The sequence below is a fragment of the Chelonoidis abingdonii genome, chromosome 13 (genome assembly GCF_003597395.2).
Source record: "Chelonoidis abingdonii isolate Lonesome George chromosome 13, CheloAbing_2.0, whole genome shotgun sequence".
NCBI lineage: Eukaryota > Metazoa > Chordata > Testudines > Testudinidae > Chelonoidis > Chelonoidis abingdonii.
The window spans coordinates 15,161,599-15,187,296 of record NC_133781.1 but is presented as its reverse complement, the minus strand read 5'-3'; the positions used below and the strand labels follow the sequence as shown (position 1 = coordinate 15,187,296).

The following is a 25,698-nucleotide window of genomic DNA, read 5'->3' as shown; positions in this document are numbered from 1 at the left end:
GTCAGAGGCTCCATGATCAGTCAGTCAATCACAATCTACTGGCTGGTGACCCCTCTTCTAGCCAAACATGGATCATAGGAGCTTTCATTTTAGTTATAAATGAAAACACAATGACCATTGTGTCATGTTAACACTTATCAAGCACAGTCAAGGAAAGTTTGTCATTTAAATTAATTGTAATTCATTCCACAGAATATTCATGTGGATTGTATCATGCATGCATGGCGTTTGTTTACATGATCAATCCAAAATCAACTAAACTTAACTTCCTAATCCTAAGAAGTAGATGAAAAAATTCTGAAACAAACATTTTTTGCCTTTGAAAAAAGAGGTGGTGTGAAAAACTACCTTTTTCAATGGAACTTTCTGTCTGGAAAAATCAATACAAAATACGTAAGGCAGAATCTCCATTAATCTGAGTCTGAAGAAGCACATAACGACTCAACCACAGGCAGAGAGATGTAGTGCAGTGCACATAATTCCTCTGCTCTTCACAAACATTAACGAATTTGTCTTCACAGCACCTGTGTGAGGTAGGGGACTACTGTCCCCATTTGACAAACAGGAAACAAACAGACCAAGTAAATGACTTGCCTGAAGTCAAAGACGACGTCTGTGACAGAGACTGGTACTGAGGCTTCAATTCAGTAACATACTTAAAAAAAAGAAGTGCAACTGATTTCAAGGAATTACTCACATATTTGAAGTACCCTGCTGCATGGAAGCCTCAAACCAGATCTTCTAAGTCCCAGCTCAACACATTAACCATTAAACAATCCTTTTTTAAAATTTATGTATTTGTATCAGAAAGAAAAGATAACCAAGTCCAGGTCAGCATCATGCTTACCTCTGACAACCTTAGACATATTGCTCCAGGTCATCAAGAATATGGATCTATATGCACTGCCTCAGCTATCTAGTTTAACAGGGTTCCCATATCAGCATAATGCTCCACTCTTAAATTCAGATAAACATTCAAAATGGTCTTAGGTTTTGTAAAGCTTTATTTTGACGGACAATTTTATCCAGTATCCCTTCAATCTCGACTTTGAACTTCCAAGCCTACCTTTACGTGTTATTACCTCAAAGGAAAGTGTTAAAAAAAAAAAAAAAAGGCTAAATACATACCATTCTAAACTAGTATAAAAATCTAAATCAACATTTCAAATCTTAAATTATATTCCAATAGTAATGGCTCATTTAAAGGACAGACATTATTCCCTCCATGACAGCATTTCTACCATAAGCCAAAATGCAGGAGTGTGTGTGTTTTGTTTTATATTTTAAAACAAGGGAACACAATGTAAATTATTTAAGATTCTTTTCTTATTTTGCTTTTAAGTGGGTTTCTTTTTGCCAAGTAAAGATCCTACAATGGCATTTTGAGAATGGTATCACGGACATGGAACATCCCATCCCACAGGAGCACTCCTTGTGCTGATGCCACTTCATTGGCTTTCTTGGGTTGACAAAAATAGCTGCTACTGTAGGATGAAGAGACGCTGGGGCTTGTCTACATGAACATTCAGTATGCAGCAAGCTGGAACATGAATCTATCTTGCACTAGCTTGTCACAAACTAACTGTCCTTGTGGACCCAGATGACACACGAGCAGTTTGTCAATACACTTTGATCTAGACTTGTTTTGAACAGGACTAGATGAAAGCACATTAATGAACTCCTAATGTGAGGCAGTAGCGTCCACATGTGTAGACAAGCCCAGAGTCTCACATAAAAGCAAATATTCAAGAGCTAGGAGAGAGACTATTTAATAAGCTGTAATGTGTTAGAATGGCTGAAGAGTTGGGATCCAGGCCTTGGTGCATGAATATGATGAAGGTGCTTCCTGCAGCTTCCACTGGCGGGGAACAGAGAACCATGGTGTAGCGAGGCGGTGTGGCTCCCCTCCTCCACAGGGAGGGTCGAGCCCCGGCTTCCCTCGTCACACATGGCCACTGGGAGCTGCAAGCAGCTATACCTGCGGACACTCAGGTAAACAAAGCTTCTTGCAGCCCACCAAGGGCTTACCCTGAACAAACCGTGAACCAAGTTTGGGAACCCCTGCCCTATACTGAGACCTTGGGGACTAGCAAAGCGTAGCGTATTTCACATTTCCAAAATATTTATGCAGACTAACATGACAATTCTAGCTGATTTGTCCTAACTTTGCTGAGTGTCGCTGTGTAGACAAGTCCTATGATGTAATCAGGAAGATAAGTTTACAGTACACTTCTAAATCCCATGAAAATAGAGATGCTAGAAATATTGAAATAAAGCTTTAAGCGTGATGGCATATTGGTATCACTTAAAATTGAGATATTACTACAGAAAACAGGTAAGATTTGGACACAAAGGAAAAAAATACTGCATAATTAGTGCAATCCCCAAGAGCTCCTCATAATTATGATTTAATGCACACCTTGGGTATCATCCATTCTTTAAACAGAAGACTTTCAAAGTCCTCAAAAAAATTTTTTGGTATTTCTTTCTTTACTGAACAAACAACTATATAAAAATGTTGTTTGTTTCTAAGAGTTGAAATTTATTTTTTATTCCCTACCTCAACTTTGGACACACTAGTTTTGGTTTCAGAGAAGAGAAAATTAACTTCAGGTGGGGAATAAACTCAAAATGAAGAGATGATATATTTATCTTCTGAACTCTATTCTATAGTATTTGCATGAAAATAAAGCAAAATTTTATAAAAAAATTAATGAGGCATCAGTTCCACTGTAATAAAAACAGCAGCATGTGTTTAAATAATTTCAAGGATAACCACATTAAATCTTCTGAAATTATTTAATCACAAATTTAAAGGAACACCAATTTAAAAATTACACTTGTGTGATTTTTTGCTTATTACAAGCATTTGAGATTACTCTAACTTAAAAAAAGATTAGTTCAAAAATCTTAGCCATTGCCACTGATGTAAACTAATAGTTAATTTTTCCTTTTATTTGTTGGAGCCTTTTACACAGCAAAAAGATGAAGACAAAAATTGTTGTTAAGAAAAGGAAATATAATTGCAAAACCACAAAAACCTGCAAAAGGAGTCAGAAATAGATGAAGTACATGAAACTACTTTCCACCCTTTGTTAATTGACTGGATTTCCAGTTTACAGTGTTGCTTTGTCATGAAAACATAGGAGGCAAGATTGATTGAATATTCCAAAGTATCACATGCTCTGTTTCAAAGACGGCAGGGCATTTTTGCAACTATTAAGAGGGCAAGGGTAGCACTGAGTAAGCCTGTGTAAATCTCTTATTGACATCTAAACACAGCTTCTTTGCCAAACAGTATGTATATCCAACTTAAAATACAAAATAAGGATTTGGCACCACTGAGCTGAATGGTAGAAAATGACCGTGGAGAAAGACAGAAGACCTATATTTCTGCTCTGTCCATATAGAAAACTCCCCCCTCCCTAACTTTAGTGCATATTCTCCTTAGAAAAGGCCTGTGCACGGTTGCAGGTGGCTGAAACAAGGCTCAGGAACTCACCAGAATAGGATGGGTAGAGCATGCCGACACATGCAGCTGCTCTCTCAACCTTACCGTAATTTCTAGAGTGCTGCATATTTCACATTTCCAAAAATACCATGAAATAAAATGAACAAAAAAACCTTGACAGACATTCTGCAGAAGCAGCTCCTGTCCTCCTTGTCTGGGCCTGACTCCCCACTCTGGGCACTGACATGGCATACACAGTTTTTTATGGCACACCACTCACTCAAATATGGCCCTACTCCTGCTCTGTCATCATGACAGAGGGCCACCAAGACAAACCTAAGAAGTGCTGCAACCAAACGTGCCAGGTTGCAACATTCTGAGAGGGAAGCCGGGCCCTGCCTCATGGGACAGGAGCTGCTGCTGCGGATGAGTGCAGGTCAGGTTCAACTTTGCAATCCACCCCAGGCCTCCCACCCCACCTGTAGGCAGCATGCAACTCCTGCTCCAGGGCAACTAGAATAGTGGAGGAATTCCTTGGACCAGTGGGGAGGCTGAAGTATTGGGACTCCATAAAGGAGGTTCAACGAAAGAGGGAGAATATATAAATGGGGATGGGCACCCTGGGAGGAGTGCCTAGGTATATGGGGTGGGGTAGGGGGTGGAGAGAGCTGGAGAAGAAAGCATTAGGGACTGCGAAGATCCATGGTCTCTCATGGGGTTTGTGTCACTGAGTGAGGATGGAGAAGTAGATGTTATCTGGGGTGGGGCATAGTACTGGGATTTATACATAGTCATTTCAGGTATTATATTAAATGTAAATATAGAAAAAATGGATAAAATTTTAAGATAAAATGAAACAAGAAATTCCCAAAAAAACAAAATAAAAAAGTTATATAAAAATTTCAAAAGGCCATATCCATTGCAGTAGCTATAGTGAGTCCAATGTCTGCAAGACAGCTACCTGGAGAGGTTTAAGTGATCTCTTTCTACCACACTTACACTGCATGCAGATATTAAAAAATTATGTAATTTTTACACTGTTTTTAAAGGACTTTTCTAGTGCTTTGCAGAAAGATAAGGAAGTTGGAGATCATCTGTGCTGCTGATGGATTTTGAGGGTAAACAGAGCTGAGGCTATGATACACAAGTCTGGTTCTGCCTCCACTACTGCTGAGCACAGAAATAAACCCTGTTAGAATGAACTCAGATGTGACAGAAAATTTAGGTCTCCCAAAGAAAGAACTTCCTGCAATTTTATGCCTTTGCTCTACCAATGCAGATTTGGATACCAGTCTTGGTTAACAGTATCTGCTCCTTAGAAATTTTGTTTGTTTTGGGGTTGCCACTTGGTTTCCAGGCAGTGCCAAATCCATCATGGTTCATTCCATTGAATAAACAATCTCTAACTATTCCACTAAGCTTTCAAGCACACCATCAAGAAAGTTTGAGCCAACTGCTCTTTTAAGGAGACAGACTGAAGCCAGTGCAAATTAAACTATTCATGTACATAGGCCAAACCGGACAGTCTCTACGCAAAAGAATAAACGGACACAAATCTGACATCAGGAATCATAAAATTCAAAAACCAGTGGGAGAACGTTTCAACCTCTCTAACCACTCAGTGACAGACTTGATGGTGGCAATTTTGCAACAAAAAAAACTTCAAAAACAGACTCCAAAGAGAGACTGCTGAGCTTGAATTAATATGCAAATTAGATACAATTAACTTAGGTTTAAACAGAGAGTGGGAATGGCTGGGTCATTACACTAATTGAATCTATTCCCCTATGTCAAGTTCTCCTCATACCTTCTATGGGTCATCTCAATTATCACTTCAAAAGTTTTGTTGTTTTTTTCCCCCTCCTGCTGATGATAGCTCATCTCAATTGATTAGACTCTTCCTGTTGGTATATGTACTTCCACCTTTTCATGTTATCTGTATGTATAAATATCTCCTATCTGTGTGTTCCATTCTATGCATCCGAAGAAGTGAGCTGTAGCTCACGAAAGCTTATGCTGAAATAAATTTGTTAGTCTCTAAGGTGCCACAAGTACGCCTGTTCTTTATTCTTAGGGCGTTTCTCCTCCCAGATTTTAACAGCTTCTGATATAATAAATAATGTCTTTACCAGACCACCACATGGATTAAATTTAAATCTTATTTCTTTTTACTGAGGTTCACCATAGAAAGATCATTTTCAATTTGAGACATGGTGCAAATGTAAAAGAGCTTGGAGACACCGAATGCCACTGAAGCGGCTCTTGCCAAAGTCTCTGATCTCTTCCTAGTTAAAGCTCAGAATCAGTACTCCACACTCATCCCCCCGCTCTGTCAGCTGCCTTCAACACACTCAATCCTGCTATTCTTCTTGAAATCTTGTTGTCACGACTGTCTTCTCCTGGTTCTATTCCTTCTCTAATTGCTCCTTCAGTGTTTCCTCCTCCCTCTCTAACTGTTCCTTCAGTTTCCTTTGGAGGATCGTTCTCATCCATTCTTCAACTATCTGTGGAGATTCCATAGAGATCTGTCCTTGGTATCTATCTCTTTTTCCTCTACATCAGTGGTTCTCAACCCACGGCCCAATCAACACTCAGCTGCGGCAACATTCTCAGGGACATACAGGTAGTATACATATTGTGTGTATGCAGCCCAAACAAAGAGAGCTGCATGTGCAGCCCACACTGGTAAATAGATATGGTGTAGAGCAGTGGTTCTCAACCTCTGGGCACTCTCATCCGCAAACCCAAATTCAACTACTATCTCTATGCTCACAACTCTCAGATCTACCTCTGTACTCCACACTTGTCTTCTGTCCAAACTAAAATCTCTGCTTGTCCTTCTGACATCTCCTTGTGTTTGTCTATCAGATCAAGCTACAAGCTATCCAGTACAATGGTTCCAAGAAGCAGGGCCACTCTTAGCAAAGAAGGAACTCTGAATGGCTAGATTCACAACTCCTTATATAAACTTACACAAAATGTCTGAATTGCAAAAGGGTAAATGTAATCCCAACTGTCATTTCTTTCTAACTGATTCTGAATTCCATAGGCTGAGGGATGCACTAGTAGGGATCTGGAGAGGAAATCCTAATGGAGATATTTTAACCACTATTCACGATGCATTAAGAAAGTGCAGCTCTTTCGCCTGTTTTGTTCCATGATATAATCGTAGTCTTAATGATAGTATGTGGGAAGTCACGGGACCCATGACTTCCACTGACCTCCATGATATTTTCTGCCCTGGGGCTGAAGCTCCCAGTCAGTCCCACCCTCACAGCTCCCAGTTGCAGTGCGCGGACAGACAGACCCCCTGTATATGCCCAGCCACATTGGGACCCCAGGCATCTTCCCAGCCGCGGTGGGCAGCGTGGACTCCACACTGCTGGCCTGCCACAGCTGCAGCGAGGGCACCCTACAGCTACCAGCTGCCCAGGGCAAGGGGACCCCACAGCATCCAAGCCCTAAGGACAGGGGGACCCTGGCGCTCCCATGCACCACATCAGTGGGGGACCTAGGAGCCACAGCAACAGTGCGTGCTGAAACCACCTACCTCTTTTGTCAGGGATATTTTTAGTGTAAGTCAGGGACAGATCACAGCCTGTTGTGAAGGTCACAGGCTGTTGTGAACTTTTATTTCCCGTGACCTGTCTCTGATTTTTACTAAAAATATCAGTGACAAAAACTTAGCCTTAACTATGGAGTGATGAGCTCTTTCAAAAGTTCTGAAAGAGTACATTATACAAAGGATCCGTATGTGATCTCCTGTCAAAGTGTATATTACCTCTAGTGGTTGATGAAATAATTTGACTTTCAGCATAACTTATGACAGAAAATTCTGATATCTTGAAAGAGAGGCCTAGTTTTAATAGTCTATTAAAGTTATAAATATATCTGGCAATTTAACTGTGTACCTCCCACCCCTCCTCCACCATTCCCAACCCAACTGGTTTGCAATATTTATTTTTTCCAGTATATGTTTAATATCACCATATTAACATGTCAATTACATTTATAAGAGGTACAAGTGCCACTCTTAATAAAAACCTGTTTATTTCATTTCTGAGATTAAAGTAGCCTCAAATTCAGTCAGAAAATATTATAATTTTAATGGAGCTCAATTTTCATAACTAATTTACATAATGATATCTGAATATATACTTTAAATATGCTTAAAATTACATAATTAAATATTCATGTGGCTTTAGACAGCAGTTCTTGATTTCACTTCTAGGTACAGTGTTAAGTAGTCAGCTAACAACGTAACGAAATGAGAATATTTTAAAAAAGACTGCACTGTTCATAAGATTATTTAAAGTTTTGATTATATTGCCACGGATAAAAACCAAGGCTTGTGTTATACATTTTTCTCCAAAGGCACTATTTGTTCTCCCTTTATTATACAGAAGAAAGTTAAAAGGTTGGTTTAAAAAAATATAAAAGCCCACTGTAAATAAAGCAAAATTTCTTAGTATGCATTTGTAGGGTTTTTTTCATTTTATAGATAAATACAGCAGTGTATCATAGGTACTTTAACTAACTAGCAGAGAAAGTTTTACTTTACTATCACATTCTAACAGACCTGAAAGAAAATAATTTATTTAAACCCACAACCCAAAAAGCAAAATGGTTTTTCTAACTGCAGATCATAATATTGCTCAGGAGAGCTCTTCTACTGGAACAGCAGGAAGGGTAGCAAGTTAGAAAACAAGGTAAATTGAGAGGCCCAAGTCAAGAAGCATGGATATCATCTATCAGTATTATATGTGGCTCTTAGTTCCTCCCACCCCCCAGCCCCCGTAAAAACATATTTCAGTCTAAGTTTCTTATTTATACTGTTTTGAGAGTTCAGAAGTAAAAAAAGAAAAATGTCTGTTTCCAGGTGACATCAGATATTCACAACTCATGTGACTTAGTTCTCTCATCACCTTCAGAATCAGCTTCACATCTGAAATCACTGTTTACATTTTTAATTGTAGTGAATTTGGTGAAGTTCTGTCTAGACAACTTGGCACTGACCATTCTGGGGGTAGTTTATGCTTAAACACAAACTCCAAGTTAAGTCTAATGGTGTTGCTACATAAGTTACAATGCATTCTGCTGTAGTTCTTACGCTGGCATTCTAATGAGTTTTTTCCTCACCCGTTTTAAGATCTTGAGGGCTTGCCTACACAGGAAAGTTGACTATAACAGCTATTCCACAATGGCTCCCCACGTGGACACTCATTCTGAAGTAAGTGTGCCCTTTTCTGGTTTAATTTATTCTACCAGAAAAAAGAGATGATTATTATTCCAGAATAAGAGTTCACATGGGAAGCTATTCCAAAATAGCTATTGTGCTTTAAATTCACTCCCTACCTTAACCTGGAAAAACTTCCCCATGTAGACAAACTAAATTGTGGTGTTGCTGTAATGTATAGGATTTACTTCATATATGCTCCTAAGTAATTTTGCTTGCAACATGAAGCATATCAACATTCTTAAAAGGTAAGGTATTAGTTTAGTACAGTGGTTCTCAACCTGTGGGCCGCTTGCAGCCCCTACAGCTCATGTGACATCTTCAGGGCAACAGAGATAGTACATATATTGTGTGGTATATGACCTACATAACACCACTGTGGGCTGCACTTGCAGCTCTCTGTAAATAGGTTGAGAACCACTAGTTTAATAGATGCTGACACGCTGGCATTTCTACACCATCTTTCAGAGACCTCCGAGCATTTTATTAACATCTTCTAATAAAGGGCTTGTCTACATGTGAAAGTTAATCTGGAATAAAGTAGGGTGTGAATGTAAAATTGGTTAACTGGTCCTGATTAACTCCATGTGTGAACACTCATATTCCACAATAAGAGTTCTTTACTCAAAATTAGCTTAATGCACTACGGCACTCTTATTCTGAAATAAAAGCATCCACATATGGCATTAATTAGAAATTGTTAATCAGGAATAGCTATTCCAGAATAACCCCATGAAGACAAGCCCTTAAAAAAATAATAATAATAATAATCACACAACATACTCAAGTAGAAATAGGATATACAGAGATAAAACTTAATCCACTACTGAAATGCTACTGCATCAAGGGTCAAATAGAGCTGCAGTTTAACAGCTCACAGAAGCATAACAACAGTAGTTTAGAAAAAAGCATGAAAAATATAATGGTCAATTATAATATCCTATTCAAACTACAGGGGAATATTTAGGCCAACCCAGGAGACTATGTTAATAATTTAATCTTACTCTGACAAGTAGTACCAAGGATTTTTCATGATGAGAACTGAAAAGAATATTTGTTTTATGCATCTCATCTAACGGATAGTATCTCCAACAGCACAAAGTGTCCCCCTACTACAGTCATTTTGAAGTAAAGGATTTGGGCACGTGTGGAGAATGAACTATGATAACTTGAAATTGTAAGACGTCTGAGATGCCGCTATAAGATAAGAGTTCTTAAGCTGACTTGTATGATTAGGTATGTTATCAAAAAGACGACCAAAAAGAACATACACCACTGGATTCATGGACACACAGAGGTCTGGACTTCTGAATGGAAGCTCCATCCAGTCTGCTCATATGGAAATCTGAGGGCGAGGGGGTTTGAATATGAAGGATGGTCGGTCAGCTCTTGAGCAAGTTGTGGAGTTAGACTGTGACCAGGTAGGAAAGCACTGCTGGGCTTTCATAAGATTAGGAATCCCTCTAAGATTTCAGCAACCATCTGCTTCGATTATGTTCACTCTGGGTTAAATAAAGTTTTAGTGGCTTTTCAAATCCAGGAGTCCGAGGCACAGTCAATCAATCGAGTTTTGAAGAGAACTAAGAACTCAGGAAACAGAGTTAGAAAAAGCAGCCAGGATCACCTTACATTTACAGGCAAATGTCCTAATTAGATTAGAAGGGTAAAAAGGCTGTACTACTGACCCAGAAACACTGGTGTGTTGAACAAGGTGTATGCCAGGGAAGGGCAGGTGGTGAAACATATTAAAGAAAAATCTAATCATAAACATATTTTAAAAAGTCTTTCTGAAAACAAGAATCCGAGACTTTAAAAAAGAGCATCTATACAAATAGAATAGATTACTATGCAATTAACAGGTATAGGATAGTACCAGGAAGAGGTAAACATTAGAAACAAAGTTGTATTTTGTACTTGATGAAGAATACCTGGAGCATCTGAATTTATAGCAAAAACTACTAATTATGTCAACACAGTATTGTTAGAACTGGCAAAACTGGAATATTTTTATTTTAATAAATAATATCAGTTTATTTTTAACCATTTTTATCCATTTAAATGTTCACACCCATGGGAAATTACAGGGGTCAGATGATAATTATTTAACTTCATGAGGTGTTAAGTTACAAACAGTTGAAGCTTTTTAACCATTAAAACAAAAATCATCATCACCACATATCACAAGTAAAAATAACTTTAAATGAAACTTTAATAAATTCTCATGCAGCATTTTTCTCATTTTGACTATCTGTAAATCTCAATTATTATTGATGGACTTCATCCGTTTGTGCATGAAGAGTGAAATCAACATTTACCGACAAAAATGTAATCCTTCCAAGCTTAAGTACTGTGCATCTTCGGGCACTTGCTTGGCAATACCCCTCAGATCAGTTTCTCTAATTTTTCCATCTGTACTTTTGAAGTTAAAAACATAAAAGCCCTGCCATCTAGCAATGGTGTGCATTTGCCATACCAGGAGACATGTCAGACCTGAGATGGAAACAGAACCAACTGTGTTCAATTAAAGAAGTTCAACTTCACTTTAGCCTTGCCATCAAACTGTAATACTCTAGAAGTTATTCTTGTTGTAAGTACCTTAACAGAAATAAGCAAAGCAAATGAAATAGGTGGCCTGTTTAAAAACAGAAGTACGTGATATATGCCAATGTTTTAGATTTAAGCCTTACTTTCTTTAACCAAAATGCCTACAATAAAAGGAAAAATGTTGCTTTCCATTTTTGTAAATGTAACTGTTACAATGGGATACAAAATGCTTGATGTTTTGGGAAGATTTTGGAATACAATAAATCCTCATTTCCTCTTCCTCCCCACATTTAAACTTGCAACAACATACAACCATTCTTCAATGAATTAATTCTTTTGTAAGTTTAGGTGCCTTTTAAAAAAGTTTTTCAAATGTTATTCTCGATGAATTCAATTCCATATTCACAGTGCATTTAACTAGTAGATGAAAAGAAGAATTTTGAGCAAGACCCCAATGAGCTAATCCAGAGTCACAATAAAATGTCAGGGGTCCTGGGATTCTCAGCAGGGTGATAACACTAAATCTTTAAGCAAGAACACCTATAGGCTCTACTATAAACTGTGTTTTAAAATGTCCACTGGACATATCTGAAACCTTAAACTAAAAAGATGAAACAAGAGGGCAGATTACTGTCTAATTGTATCTTACTGACCTCTTTATGTGCACTAACTTTGTTTACTAAAACAAGTTGAAACTCTGTGCTCAAGATTTGTTTCCCTCATCTTGAAAAGAGAAGATTAAGAGCTCTGAAGCGATTGACAGTTTGTTTCACTGAAGTTTCCGCAAGCAGATCTGTATCCTCATGAAATGCTATTTTGACATTACATTCTCTATCATTGTAATGACAGAGAAATAATTAGGACTATCAAGCACTTTAAAAAATTTCTCGATTAATCATGCGCTTAATCATGCTGTTAAACAATAGAATGCCATTTACTTAAATATTTTTGGATATTTTCTACATTTTCAAAAATATTGATTTAAATTACAACACAGAATACAAAGTGTACAGTGCTCACTTTATATTTGTTTTTATTCTAAATATGTGCACTGTAAAAAACAAAGGAAATTGTATTTTTCAATTCACCTCAGACAAGTACTGTACTGCAGTCTCTTTATCATGAAAGCTGAACTTACAAATGTGGAATTATGTACAAAAAATAACTGCATCCAAAAATAAAACAAACAAACAATGTAAAACTTAAGAGCCTGCAAGTCCACTCAGTCCTACTTTAGCCAATCGCTCAGACAAACAAGTCTGGCCAGATGCTCTAAAGATTCATATGTCCCTTCATGCTTCAACCACCAGTCCAGAGGACATACATCCATGTTAATGATGGGTTCTGCTTGATAATGATACATAGGAAAGCAGACCGACATGTTCATTTTCATCATCTGACTCCGATGACACCAGCAGAAGGTTGATTTTTTTTTGGTGGTTCGAGTTCTGTAGTTTCTGCATTCGATTGTTGCTCTTTTAAGATTTCTGAAAGCGTGCTCCACACCTCGTCCCTCTTAGATTTTGGATGGCACTTCAGATTCTTAACCTTTGGATTGAGTACTGTAGCTATTTTTAGAAATCTCACATTGCGTTTTGTCAAATCTGCTGTGAATGTGTTCTTAAACCAAACGTGTTGGGTCATCATCTGAGACTGCTGTAACATGAAATATATAGCAAAATGTGGGTAAAACAAAACAGGCGACATACAATTCTCCCCCAAGGAGTTAAGTCAGAGATATAAAATTAACACTTTTTCTTTTTTCTTTTTTTTTTTTTTAAATCAAGCATGGAAGCATGTCCTCTGGAATGGTGGCCGAAGCATGAAGGGACATTCGAATGTTTAGCATATCTTGCATGTTAACACCTTGCAACACCAGCTACAAACATGCATCTGTTCTCACTTTCACGTGACATCGTAAATAAGAAGTGGGCAGCAGTATCTCCCATAAATATAAATAAACTTGTTTGTCTTACCGATTGGCTGAACAAGAAGTAGGACTGAGTGGACTTGTAGGCTCTAAAGTTTTACATTGTTTTGTTTTTGAGTGCAGTTATGTAACAACACATTTGTAAATTATACTTTCACAATAAAGAGACTGCATTACAGGTACTTGTATGATGTGAATTGAAAAATACTATTTCTTATTTTTACAGAGAAAATATCTGTAATCAAAAATAATAAAGTGAGCCCTGTACAGTTTGAAACAGAAATCAATATTTGAAAATGTAGAAAAACATCCCAAAATATTTAATAAATTTCAATTGATAGTCTATTGTTTAACAGTACAATTGTGATAAATTACTTAATCATGATTAACTTTAGTTAAATTACATGAATTAACTGTGATTAATTGACAGCTCTATTTTAAATTTAACAACACTATCAAACTATGCTAACAGTTTTATTTTCAATATTAAAACTTGTTCTTGTGTTTTTACAGATGACATAAACAAGCCAAAATGCTTTATTTGGGCTAGAACAATACATTTTGTAAGCATCTATGAATACAGCCAAAAGTCTGATAACTGAATAAACACAAAAGTCTGACAACAGACTCCAATATGCCAAGAGTCATGGTAAGTGACTATCACAGACGATAAATTAACAAACATTTGTGGACACTTGCATCTGAACCAGATTTGGGTCATTTCTGTCAAAAAGCTTGATTAGAAAGATATATGCATTACCATAAAACAGTAACAATTCTGCATTTGCCCAATTCCATCAAATCCCACAGAAAATCAGGTTTTCCCTCAAACTATGATATTCATATGATACTGGTCATTAATGGTAGCAATACTACTCCTCACACACACACCTCTACCCCGATATAATGTGACCTGATATAACACGAATTCGGATATAAAGCATTAAACAGCACTCGGGGAGAGGGAGCTACGCACTCCGACAGATCAAACAAGTTCGATATAACACAGTTTCACCTATAATGCGGTAAGATTTTTTGGCTCTCGAGGACAGCGTTATATGGGGGTAGAGGTGTATTTATGACAACTACACTGAAATCAATGGTCTAACATCTAAATCAACAATATATGCATTCTGTCTTGTGACAGATGGTGTTAGAAAACATGAATTGGCAGTTAGATCAACACCATCTACACTGCTTCACAAATCCATGGCAGCTATGTTTTTCATATTAAAGTTACCAAAATGCAGGGGAAATCTACTTAAGTACAGAATTACATTTTGCACCAACTACTTCTATATTGTGAAACCAATTGGTGTTATTGTTAAAAACCTGTCTGCCACTTATTTCCCTAATTACTCTGAGTCAGCACTGCTTATTGAACTAATGTCTTAAGGTTTTAGCACCATCAGCACTGCAAATAAAATGAGAATGAGTTGCCACATGCTCTCATATCAAACTTGACAGCTAAAATTCTATTCCAGATTCTCTATTTTTGGTAATGCATTAAGTAGAGAACACCATTCGATTTTCAAATGTCAGGTTAAGCCTACAGTGCTGGCAGTCCGAAGAATCTTGTAACCTGAACAGAGTTTTATATGGTACACTAATTTTATTTATAAGGTTCTTTTCCAGACCATACCTACAGTTTAACTGAAAAAAATGAGAATCAATTGCAAAGCCTGTAGACACAATATAAAGCAGAATCTTTAAATACTAAGAAAAGATAATAGATGAATCTCAAAATACCTAACACTCTAGTAAAATGATTCAATTTTTTAAATTAAGAAACTTATTAAATGAATATTGTATTTGTCATAAATCAACATCAGGACTACAGAAAGCTAAATTTACTGTTATTGTTTGAAGACTCCATTGTACTTGTGCTTAACAAATATATGGTAAACTAAATAGAGAGAAATATAACCATAACAGAATAAAGAATTTTTTTAGAATGACAATTACCTCTGAATTATGACCTGATATTTCATGTTTAATGACAATCTTAAACTACATGTTAACTCAAACAGACCAATTGAAGTATTCTTAAATTGGGTATTCTTGTTTTTTTACAGTTTTCTTTCTTGTTTTGGTGAAGTTAAGTTAGATGGATCAAAATGAACTATTGTTTATGCCAAATTAAAAAAATAGTTGTAATTCTGATAAATTCGTGCACACTGCCCAATGAAACAGGTATTCTCTAGTACAGTAAAAGCTGTTCGGTCTGGCACGTTGGGGAAATGCGCGGTGCCCGTAAGTGGAAAAAATGCTGATTAACTAAAAGGGAGGGAAGTTGGGTGCGGAATGGGGTCCAGGGCTAGGGCGTGGGCTCACGGTGCCGTATACAGGGGGGGCGTTCACCATGAGCAGCTCCCTGCAAGCGGTAACCTGTTCCAGCTGCTCCTCGGTGAAGGTACAGCAGACAGCTCTGCATGCTGCCCCTGCCCTGAGCACTGGCTTCGCAGATCCCATTGGCTGGGAACCACTGTGGGGGCAGGGCCTTCAACATGAAGTGCCAACCAATAACAATTTGAACTAAAAACAGAGTTTAAGATTAACTTGTGTTTTTGTATATTAATGGACAACTACCTCCTTCAAATTCTATTCAATAAAGCTAAATAAGTAAACAAAAATTTCCTTCACAAACAGTAAATGAAAAAAGGCTTTCATCTGTCACTGGAAGTCCACATAAATACATACATTAGGAGACAGTAAGAACCCACAGAATGGAAGTAGCAAACAGAGCAGACACAAACAAGAATAATGGAAGGAGGAAAGGGAATGAGAAAGGAAACAGCAGCCAGGAAAAAAATGAAGTTCCTTCTTCAGTAGATATCTACTGGTACTAGTTATCTACTATTGACTATTTAAAGGTAAGGCCCACAGGCAGCAGCTTGATGGGAAGCCTAACACAGGTCCCATTAATCCTATGTTTGATATCAGCCTATAGCTAGTAGTTGTCATACAATATTTTGAGCCCTGTAAATGTGCGTTTCTCTAGGGCTTATTTACCACAAAGCATGTCATATTTACTTAAAATATATTTTTCTCTGAAGAACTATATGCATCATTTTCTCTCTAAAGATTCTACTCTTTAATCTGAACAAAGATTAGCTTTAGAATAAATACGACATGTTTTAAAATACAAAGAAATTACATCTCCAAGTAAGGCCTAGTTTACACCTAAAACTTAGGTCAACTAGCTATGTCACTAAGGGCTGTGAAATTCACACCCCTTACAGACACATACAAGCTGATATCAGGCCTAGTATACACATTGCTATGTCAACAGAAGAATTCTGTTGATCTAGCTACCGTCTCTCAAGCAGTGTCTACAGTAGCACAGCTGCAGTGACATAGCTGTTCCCTGTAGCATAGACAAGCCCCAAGAGATTACCATGAATATTCTTTAAACATAAACTTATAAAAATAAATTCTATTACATTTGTGGACAAACTAGAGAAAAATCTCACTTTGATTTAAATTTCTGACGTGAACGTACATTTCATGACACAAGAACAGCAAGCTGCAGATAGTTGTACATTAAGAATGTATTCCACCTCCATAGACCTCAAAAGACAAACAATGGAGCTGTCTGCAAAACTAGACAATCTGGGCATCCAGCCATAAAACATCACTGCTCTAGCACAAATAACTGTTCTCACTCTCCTGAGCCCTCTATGACCATAAACCACAAAAGGAAAGAGCTCCAGAAAGCAGCCTTCACTATTACCTCCTCAAACTTTTAGTATTTCATAGGTCTGAATTACAACTATACATAGGACTTTAATTTTGTAAAATTATACGTCTGACACATCCAGGGTCAAGTTTAATCAATACAAAATTTAATGCTTAGATTCTTGGAACTGTGAAGATTGTAAATATACAGCTAACTACTTCATACAGATCTTTCTATAGATATTAGTGTTATCCAGCATGTCTTCATAAAGAAAGAAAGAAAGAAAGAAATGGCTTTTGATTTGAAAGAGGTAAGATTAAAATGTCAACTCAAAGTAAATGCCAAATAAAACATTTAGAAAAAGCATATCAAGAACATTTCTTGAAAAAATAGATTAATATAATACTAATAAAAATCTGAATATTTTCTTGAAGTAAAAAGAACCTAAGCATGATAACTGATTTAATAGCAAAACTTAGTCTCCAACTACAATCAATAATTTAACCTAATTTTGACCAGCAGAATGGCACTATAGCAATTTTTTAAAATGGCAGTTCACACAAAAGAAAATAACTTTTAATGCATGGTCACATTTGTAGTTGCTTTCTGAAAACTACAATGCAGATTAGTCATATTTTAAGTGTTACATGCAAAATATTTCTAAATATGCTCATATTAAGAGTCCAAACTCTAAAGAATGATTTTATGAAAATTAATCTGTCAGAAAGACAAGATTTCTAAAACAAAACCATATTTTGCTCTATAAGCACTACATTTGACTTCTATTCCTCCATTCACTAAAATGGTCACTCTCTCTTTACGTGGTTATTTTTTACCACTAAATCAAAGAGGCCATCCAGAGTGTAAAATCCATTTAGTAACGGAATTTTATTTAAGAGACAACACACCTACAACACTGCACACAATTTTATACTGTCATTTCTAAAGCATCTCTCAATTCACTCTCTCTTTTAAATACCATTTATTCTCACTGATATCTTCATAAGGCAACTGAAAACCTCCAGCCCATTAATCACCAGAAGGCACCAGCTGATACAAAATTGGCCAGACTGTAGTATCACCAGGCATTAAAGAGGTTTCCTTATCATTAATCTCTAATACTAAGGGAACGACAAACTTCTACCTGCAACTTCCAACTCAGGAGAAAACCATTTGATGGTGTTACTGTGATCTTATCATCTGAATTTTAACTATTAAAACTAATAGTAATTCTGTGCTGCACAGTTTGATTATTCAATCTTTGGTCACACCAATGTCTTACTTGAAAAAAATCAATAAAAAAATTTAAGTAGTATGCATGTCCACAATTAAACTAACATAACTTGAAATTACTACATAAATAACTACAGTAACTGATACTAACATATAGGAAATTAACTGTCCACTTTATCCAAATAAAAGAAGGTTTAGGTTTTCTTTTTTTGTTTTTTAACTTTAAGTCTGCAGTATTCACACAGTCAGTACTACACAGACTTTATCTAACAATTCTTTCCAACTGAGAGCCTCCCTTTACTAAAGTAAAAGACTGCTCCACCCCTGACCTCCTCCTTTAGCTTGTTTTGGAAAGGGGCCAGATGACAGCATTTGGAAACCTGCATATTTATCTCTGCAAGGACAGCTGTCTAGAGGAAAATAAATGTAATTTAAATTATTATCCATTCGCACTGTCACCAGTCTCATTGATTTTTCATAACTAAAGACTGAAAGTAAAACATTTCCAGATCACTGTTTTAATATATAGATATCTCATCAATGAAAAGGAGAGTCTATAATGTTAACAATAAACTGTAGATTGTTTTGAGCAACTCAAACATTGATATGTAAGCAGCTTATAGTGGTAGCTGTCTTCTCTAGAAGACAGCAAGTAAGGAAACTAAGTCCTCTATATGAAAAACAAAGCGGTTCACAATTCTAAGTAACCAAGATTCTCAAAAAGTAGACTACCAAAGCTTGTGTTATTTCTAGATAGACTGCTTTCTGTAGACTGTTCTTTAAGTGAATTTTTCTTAACAAGTTCAATTTATATTTATCAAATTATATCAAGATTTAAATAATTTGTAGCTTGTGTTGAGAAAAGTTTTAGTCTCACTCTGATCTGATGCTTCACTTTGAGTTTCACACCTCATTAAACTACTAAGGTCCTGAGCATTTAGTCAACACAAAGAATCTTAAGATTGTGAGAGACTGTATTGTTATGCCCAATGATCACGCTTTTCTCAAACTTATTTGGAAAAATTCATCCTGACTACATGAAAAAAAACTTATCAACATCTATCCTAACAATAATATTAAAAAAAATAAAAACAAAGCAGAAGTAAAAAAAATTACCTATTGTCCTTAAAATTTCAACATAAGGATCACAAACTTCACCAAAAGTGTACTTGAGCTGTTAGCGGGTAAGGAAAGACCCTCTAAGCAGGTTAGAGAGATCTCTACCTCTTCTTTCCCTCTTCCTAGCAACTGACAAGAGACTTAGTGAAAGAGGGTGATGTACACATTCCCATTCACAGAGCACAGGAGACAGTTTTGGAAACGGGGCAAAGACATTCCAGAAAACTTGAAAAGAATGGAGCTTTAAATTAGCAAATTCTTCTTAAAGAGAGACCCTAATCAAGGTTCAATGACAGCACTCTGTTAGAAATTCCATCACTTTCCCTTCCCAGCTGGGAAACTTTGTTGAGACTAGGCTTCTCACCAGGACATTGCTTGTGAACTAGACTAGCTCTCCTCCCTGCTGTCCTTCACCTCTTCCTCTCCCTAGTAGGTTTAGTCTTCTGCCTAGTAGGTGTTTGGTACAACATCCAAGCTATTTTTCCAGATAACCTCCTAATCACAAAAGAATCTGTACAGCAAAAACTGACAAACACCAAACAAACTTAGCAAAGGACCTATCACTCATTTAACTCAACAATAAAAGTTGGATTTTTTTAAAAAATAGCTGTACCCTTGTACATTAGCAAACAATTAATATTCGTCAATACATGCTCTACTTATAGCTTGCTATCCTGCAAAGAACTGAAACATAACTGATATCAAACACCTTAAAAAGTTCTGAACAGCAGAGTCATTTTGCACTAACAAATTTGACCTATGACACTACTTACATCAGACTCAGTCTTCTTATTTGTCCAAAGAACAAGTACATCATACTCTCGGCCCACCCCAAACAGCCTCTGATGCATGATTTAACTTTGCTCTGGAGGGCCTGCCTTTAGGTCTCCATGCCCATTCATTCCTTGGCCCATACATTAGCGATTTTTGGGATGTAAGTACCTGTTCACCAGGAACTGATCTGAAACCATTCTCATTTCACAGATATTATTACCTCATCCACCTTGTCTGCCTAACAATGGTCAGATGATTTCAGAAGTTAACATGCTTCACTGAATTTAATGTGGTCACATAGGGGTGAAAAACTATTACCAGCCCCTTGAACCATTCAGGTTCCCTCAATTTATCCAGTACTGAACTTACTTACCACACAGCCTTTTTTGGAAACCAGACTGTCTGAATTTAGAAGTTAAGAAATATAAGTATAAAAATATTGATATCCAATAACAGTCTTCCACTGTTTCACCAAAAAATAAAGGTATGTAAAAATATCTAGCACCAGCCTGCTTAAACACAAGTTACTATTAAGGAGAAGAATCAATTTGGAAAAGATTTTAAAAGGGACAGTAGTAGACATAAAATAATATTACTCAAAGATAAGTAAGTTTTAGACACTTGTCAGTACACCATTTTGAGATCATAGTTCACAATTCATGGATTAAAGTAGCTGGAGAGATGTTCAAATGGAAGCTTACTGGATTTAACAAGTCTCAGAAGATGTGAAGCAATTCAACTATTAGGCATGGGAAAAAACACTCAGGTAATTTCTTAGGTCACATCCATTACTATCTGACCTAACCCCCAATACATATTTCTGAGAGAAGCAAACAAAGGTTTTCTAAATCTATGTTTACCACCCCAGTGATGTCTTAATCAAATATAATGTATAACAGCAACCAAAATCCAAAGGTCATCTCTCACTGAATCCAAATCAAGGAAACATTTAATGCTAGAAGGATTTTAAAAATCATTTGAATAATGGTATCCAACAACAGATGTTGTCTTGTTCATTATTCTTAGTGTAACAATATTCATCTGATTTAAGATATATATCTATATATAACACCAGACCACTAACAGCAGCAATTATTGGGTTTTAACTAGCTTAATTAGTCCAATAATGAAATTAAATTATTAGTCTGGATTCCATTGACTATAAAATCAAATTAGTTTAAGATACAGGACACAATATTTCCTCAAATAGTTTATATGAAAAAATTGCCACGTTGTGCTCAAGAAACATACAAATCAAAGTTGGAAAATATATAAACTGAATATAGGCAGTCAAATATTTTCCAAGAAAAATACCTAAATTGAAGCAGAGAATAAAGCTAATGCTAGAACCAAATTAAAGTATGACTAGCTAGATTATAATGGCCATTCTAAAGAAAATAAAAGACTGAAATTTTCAGCAACCATCATTAAAAATATATAACTTAAGAAAACAAAAATTATATTATATGAAGCATAAGCTAATTCATATATTCACTCATATTTCAGTGAGTCTCATAATTGGACCTTCTACTAATGTGCAATTACACAGTAAGGCGATTACCCTTTGACACAAACTTGCAAAATAAAACAAAGACGATTCAAATACCTTTAATAAACTTCCACTGTCTCTTGATTTCTAAGGTTAATAATTGAACATCCACCCCCCTTTGCAGTTAGCAACACGGTTTTTGTTCCTTACTGATGTGCTCACTGAAACTAATAAGGACAATCTGGCTTCATGAAAATATGAAAAATAATCTCTCTCATGTCTAGTATTCAGAGACTAAGTTATGGTGGATACCATAACTTAATTGAATAAAAAAAAAAAATCTAGGGATCTAAAGAGCTCTTGCCATGTAACTGAAGCTGACTATCAAGGATAATGTTCAAGTTTCACCTACTTGGTTATGATCAAAAGCAGCCCTGGTGACCTTGCTTTATAACAAGGCTAATTATTTTAAACTAATTTTCAAACGCTACATATCAACTCACATCAATTATCATTTATTAAAAGCAAATTCACAAGGTTCTTCCTGTAATCTGGAACATTTTTAACTGCTACATATGGGATTCCAACTAAAATCACAATGCACGTGATAATAATCAGATACATGTAAAAAAAATCGTCGTAACAATACCAAGTTTTTATAAAATGTCTATTTTTTAACAAATAGGAACTAGGGAAACGTATTTTAATTTTAAAATCTCTTAAAATAACTATTGAAACAGTTTGCGTGGAAGTACATTAGAGTATTATTCGTTCCACCGGCTCCATAATAAAAGGAAAAGACTATTTGAAAATAAAATATAGATATAGTGAAAAATCCAGCACTGGACTCCAGGGGGGGAAAAGGGTCGCATGCACTAATGAAATGACTTAACAGGTCTTTTCCACCTCCAACTTCTACCGTTTCCATATTAATATAAAACGATCGCCCCTTACCTTTTCTTTTCCTTCAGGGGCTCTTTGGCAGCTTTCGACTCAGTCTTTCTATAATGAAACAAGTATTTCGTCTAGTGTGTGGTCTCTCTGACGTGCTTCTTATTTTAATACTTTTTTTAAAAAAAAAATACCCGTAATTTCACGAATCTGAACAGGAAAAAAAAATCTCACACGGCCAGAAAAAAGATTCAGTTCCCTCCCCCGCGAACTAAACCAAAACAAAACCAAAAAGCAACTCCCCCCACAACCTGCCACAGAAGAGAAGAAAAACAAGTCAACAGGAAAACAGTATCCAAGCAGAAGAGCAAAGAGCTTGAGTGTTATCCAGCTCAAGTGCAGGAGAAACAGGTTCAATTCCAAAACAAGCTTTTGATTTCCAGTGGAGAAAGAAAGAGGGGAAAACGTCCCTAGCTAGACTTTTGCACACGAATTTTGTTTTAAATACACATTTGCTTTCGAGTTGCAGCAAAAACCCAAGGAATTCAGGATCTAGAGTGGATCGGGGAGAGTTTTTTTTCTTGTTTGTGTTGATGGAGTCTCAGTCCACATGGAGGAGCATCTGAGGTTTCAAAAAGTGCATATTAAAAGGAGACAGTGGATCCCCCAAACGCGTTCAAAGAGGGCTCCTCCTCCAAAATATGGAGCCACAGGGGGATGCAACAGAGAGTCTCAATGGGGATCCAGGCAGGAGAAGGATTCAGTGAAGTCTCTCTCACCGGGAGAAGGACGGGGGGAGGATCCAGCAGTCTCTCTTATGGGGGATCCAAGCAGAAGGATCTCTCACTGGGGGGACCCAATGGGGCGAGGGGAATCCAGCAGAGCGTCTCTCGCGGAGGATTCTGTGGCAGGAGGAGGACGAGGGGAGATCCAGCGGGGTCTCTCCGTCTCCTCCAGAGGGATCCAGCAGCGTCTCTCAGGACCAGGCTGGAAGCTGCCGCAGCGGAGCCTTTCACTGGGGGAAGGAGGGGAGGATCCAGGAGTCTTGCGCCCCGGGGGGAGGCAGGAGGCTGAGGCAGCAACGTCTCCCCAGGGGGCTGCAGCAGCAGCGTCTCAGGCAAAGTCTCTCTGTGGCGGGGAGGCTGGGGCTGCAGCGTCTCGCGCTCTCTCTCTCTAGCAGGCAGGCGGTGCCGGGCCCCCGCTCCTCCTAGCTGCTGCTACCGCCACCACCGTCCTCAGGAGCAGAGCTGCTGCCACCGCGGCCATTTTGTTGCTAACTGACAAGAACCCCGCCAGGCAGCGCGAGACCAGACGGAGGCCCGCTACTCGCTTCCCCCACCTCCCAAACAGGAAGCCTCAGCGCCCCCTCCGATCACGTGATGGGGGGAAAAAACTGCGGCATGCAAATAAGTTGTGTGGCAGAGCCAATGAGCGCCGCGGCTCAGCGGCAGGTTTTACCCCCCCGGTTCCCGCGCGCTCCCGAGACCCGAGGACGCACGAGCTGCCCTGGTCCTGCCGCCCCCCCCGCAAGATTCTGTTCGCTCCGTCCATCTTGGCTAGAGCAGCCTTGTGTGTCACCTAACTGCGCAGGAAGGCACTCGGCTCCCACCTGCTGCCCGCGCATCTGGGCACCTTGCGCACCGTCTCGCATTGCACGTGCAAAATGCATCCGTGCGGCTGGTATATGCACAACTCGTTCGTGGCACTCCCTTTCTGTGCGAGTTTAAAATGCAACACCGACAAATAACATCACCATTTAAACACAACGCAGCAACGCAACCCGCATTGCAAAAACATCTGCACTGTTCCCAAGGCTAAGCGCGCCGATGCAAAACGTGACTTTAAAAATGCATGAGCGCCAGCTTTAAGTGAAGAAGCAATGCAAAAATTGCCAAGACTAATGCTAAATACCCTCACTGCAAAATGCACCAGTACAGTTGGCACAAATGCAACATACAATACCAAATACCAACGCAGAACGCAGCGGTGCACAATGCTCAAAAGAAAACTATGCCAACATCCAACGTAATTCACATATGACAACTCAAAATGTATCACGGCCAATGCATATTTTAAATATAGGGCCAATTTTTATTTTGCATTTTCTGTAACAGGAAAAAGTCAGAGAGCACTTAAGTCCTTATGGTATATGGACCTGATTGTGCGTTACACAGGTAAAGCTTGTATAGATTTAATGGCAGTTTTGACTGAGAAAATACTGCAGGATCAGGCGCAATTTGCAAGGATTGCCAGGGACATAATTTTAATACAAATAGGGATAATTTTTAAAAAGACGTTCTCCCTTTTGTGGACATAAATTGTACCTGCAGCTGAATAGTGGGTACAAATCTGAGCACTTATGCTTCTGACTTCCTGCAGCTGGCACAAATCAGTGAGGCAAGTATTCAGCAAACTACCTTTGATAATAAACATTTAGGTTCTGATCCTGCAAAACTTAATCCTTGACTACACACAAAATGTGTACCTAGAACTGATTTAACTTAGTACAACCCTCTCGTGGGGACGCTAGCAAATTGGTTTGAGTGCCTCGTATCAATTTACCTTAAATCAATATGGAATCGCCTTAAGTGATTGAGTATGGATTGCAGGATTAGACCTAAAGTATTGAAAATTTAGTGGTATATTAACAGAAACATATGACATTTTTGTTAATAAAAATACAATCCTAATCGAGTTTGAATTCAGCACCTCTGATACAAAGACAATACCTTAACAAGTAGGCTAAAATGTCTTTGGTTAACACTAATGAGAACGTAAGTGTTACTTTGGCCACTGGAGGGCGCCCATATTGTTCCAGAATGCAATAGAAACAGAACTTCAAAGATAAAAAATAATAAAACATAAAATATCAGATCATTATAGTTAGAACAAAGTGTGTTCTCTAGGTCAGACTAAGATCTATATGTATGCAAAATGTTATAAAAAATCAGATTTAAATGTACTATTTTGCTTCATAAGCACCAAAAAGCAAAATGATTAAGAACAATTTCCCTACATTTTGAATGTCAATCTAGCACCTTTCACCACAACTTTAAATTCACATATATTTTTTCTAATGTAATGTGAGGCTGATAGACCTTTGACTACAGTGTTGCTGCTCTTACACATCAAGGTCTAAGCTATTTACATTTCAAAGGCAAGTAGTTTGTACTAGTGTAACTGTGTAGACAATTTAGATGAGCTTTCTTTACCTTTTTCTGTTAAACAAATGTAGGTCAACACCTGCAAACGGCTTCCCCCAACGACCTCCCCAAAAGCAAGGAAGCAAATTGCCAGGTTGTTACTTTTGTTCAACATAAGACAACGACCAAGTACAGTGCAAACAAAACAG

General features: G+C 37.6%; 1 protein-coding gene across 8 annotated transcripts in view; it reads right to left on the bottom strand.

Moving 5' to 3' along the window:
* TNRC6C (trinucleotide repeat containing adaptor 6C) overlaps positions 1-25,698 on the bottom strand; it is a 590,484-nt gene that overhangs the window by 199,866 nt on the left and 364,920 nt on the right. The window contains exon 1 of one of the 8 annotated variants that reach the window (XM_075071768.1): positions 22,410-23,699. The exons of 6 other annotated variants lie outside the window; for them this stretch is intronic. The gene's annotated coding sequence lies outside the window, so the exon portion shown is untranslated. Of the gene's footprint in view, positions 1-22,409; positions 23,700-25,698 lie in introns of those variants that run through there. One more of the 8 variants, XM_075071772.1, reaches the window with a different exon arrangement.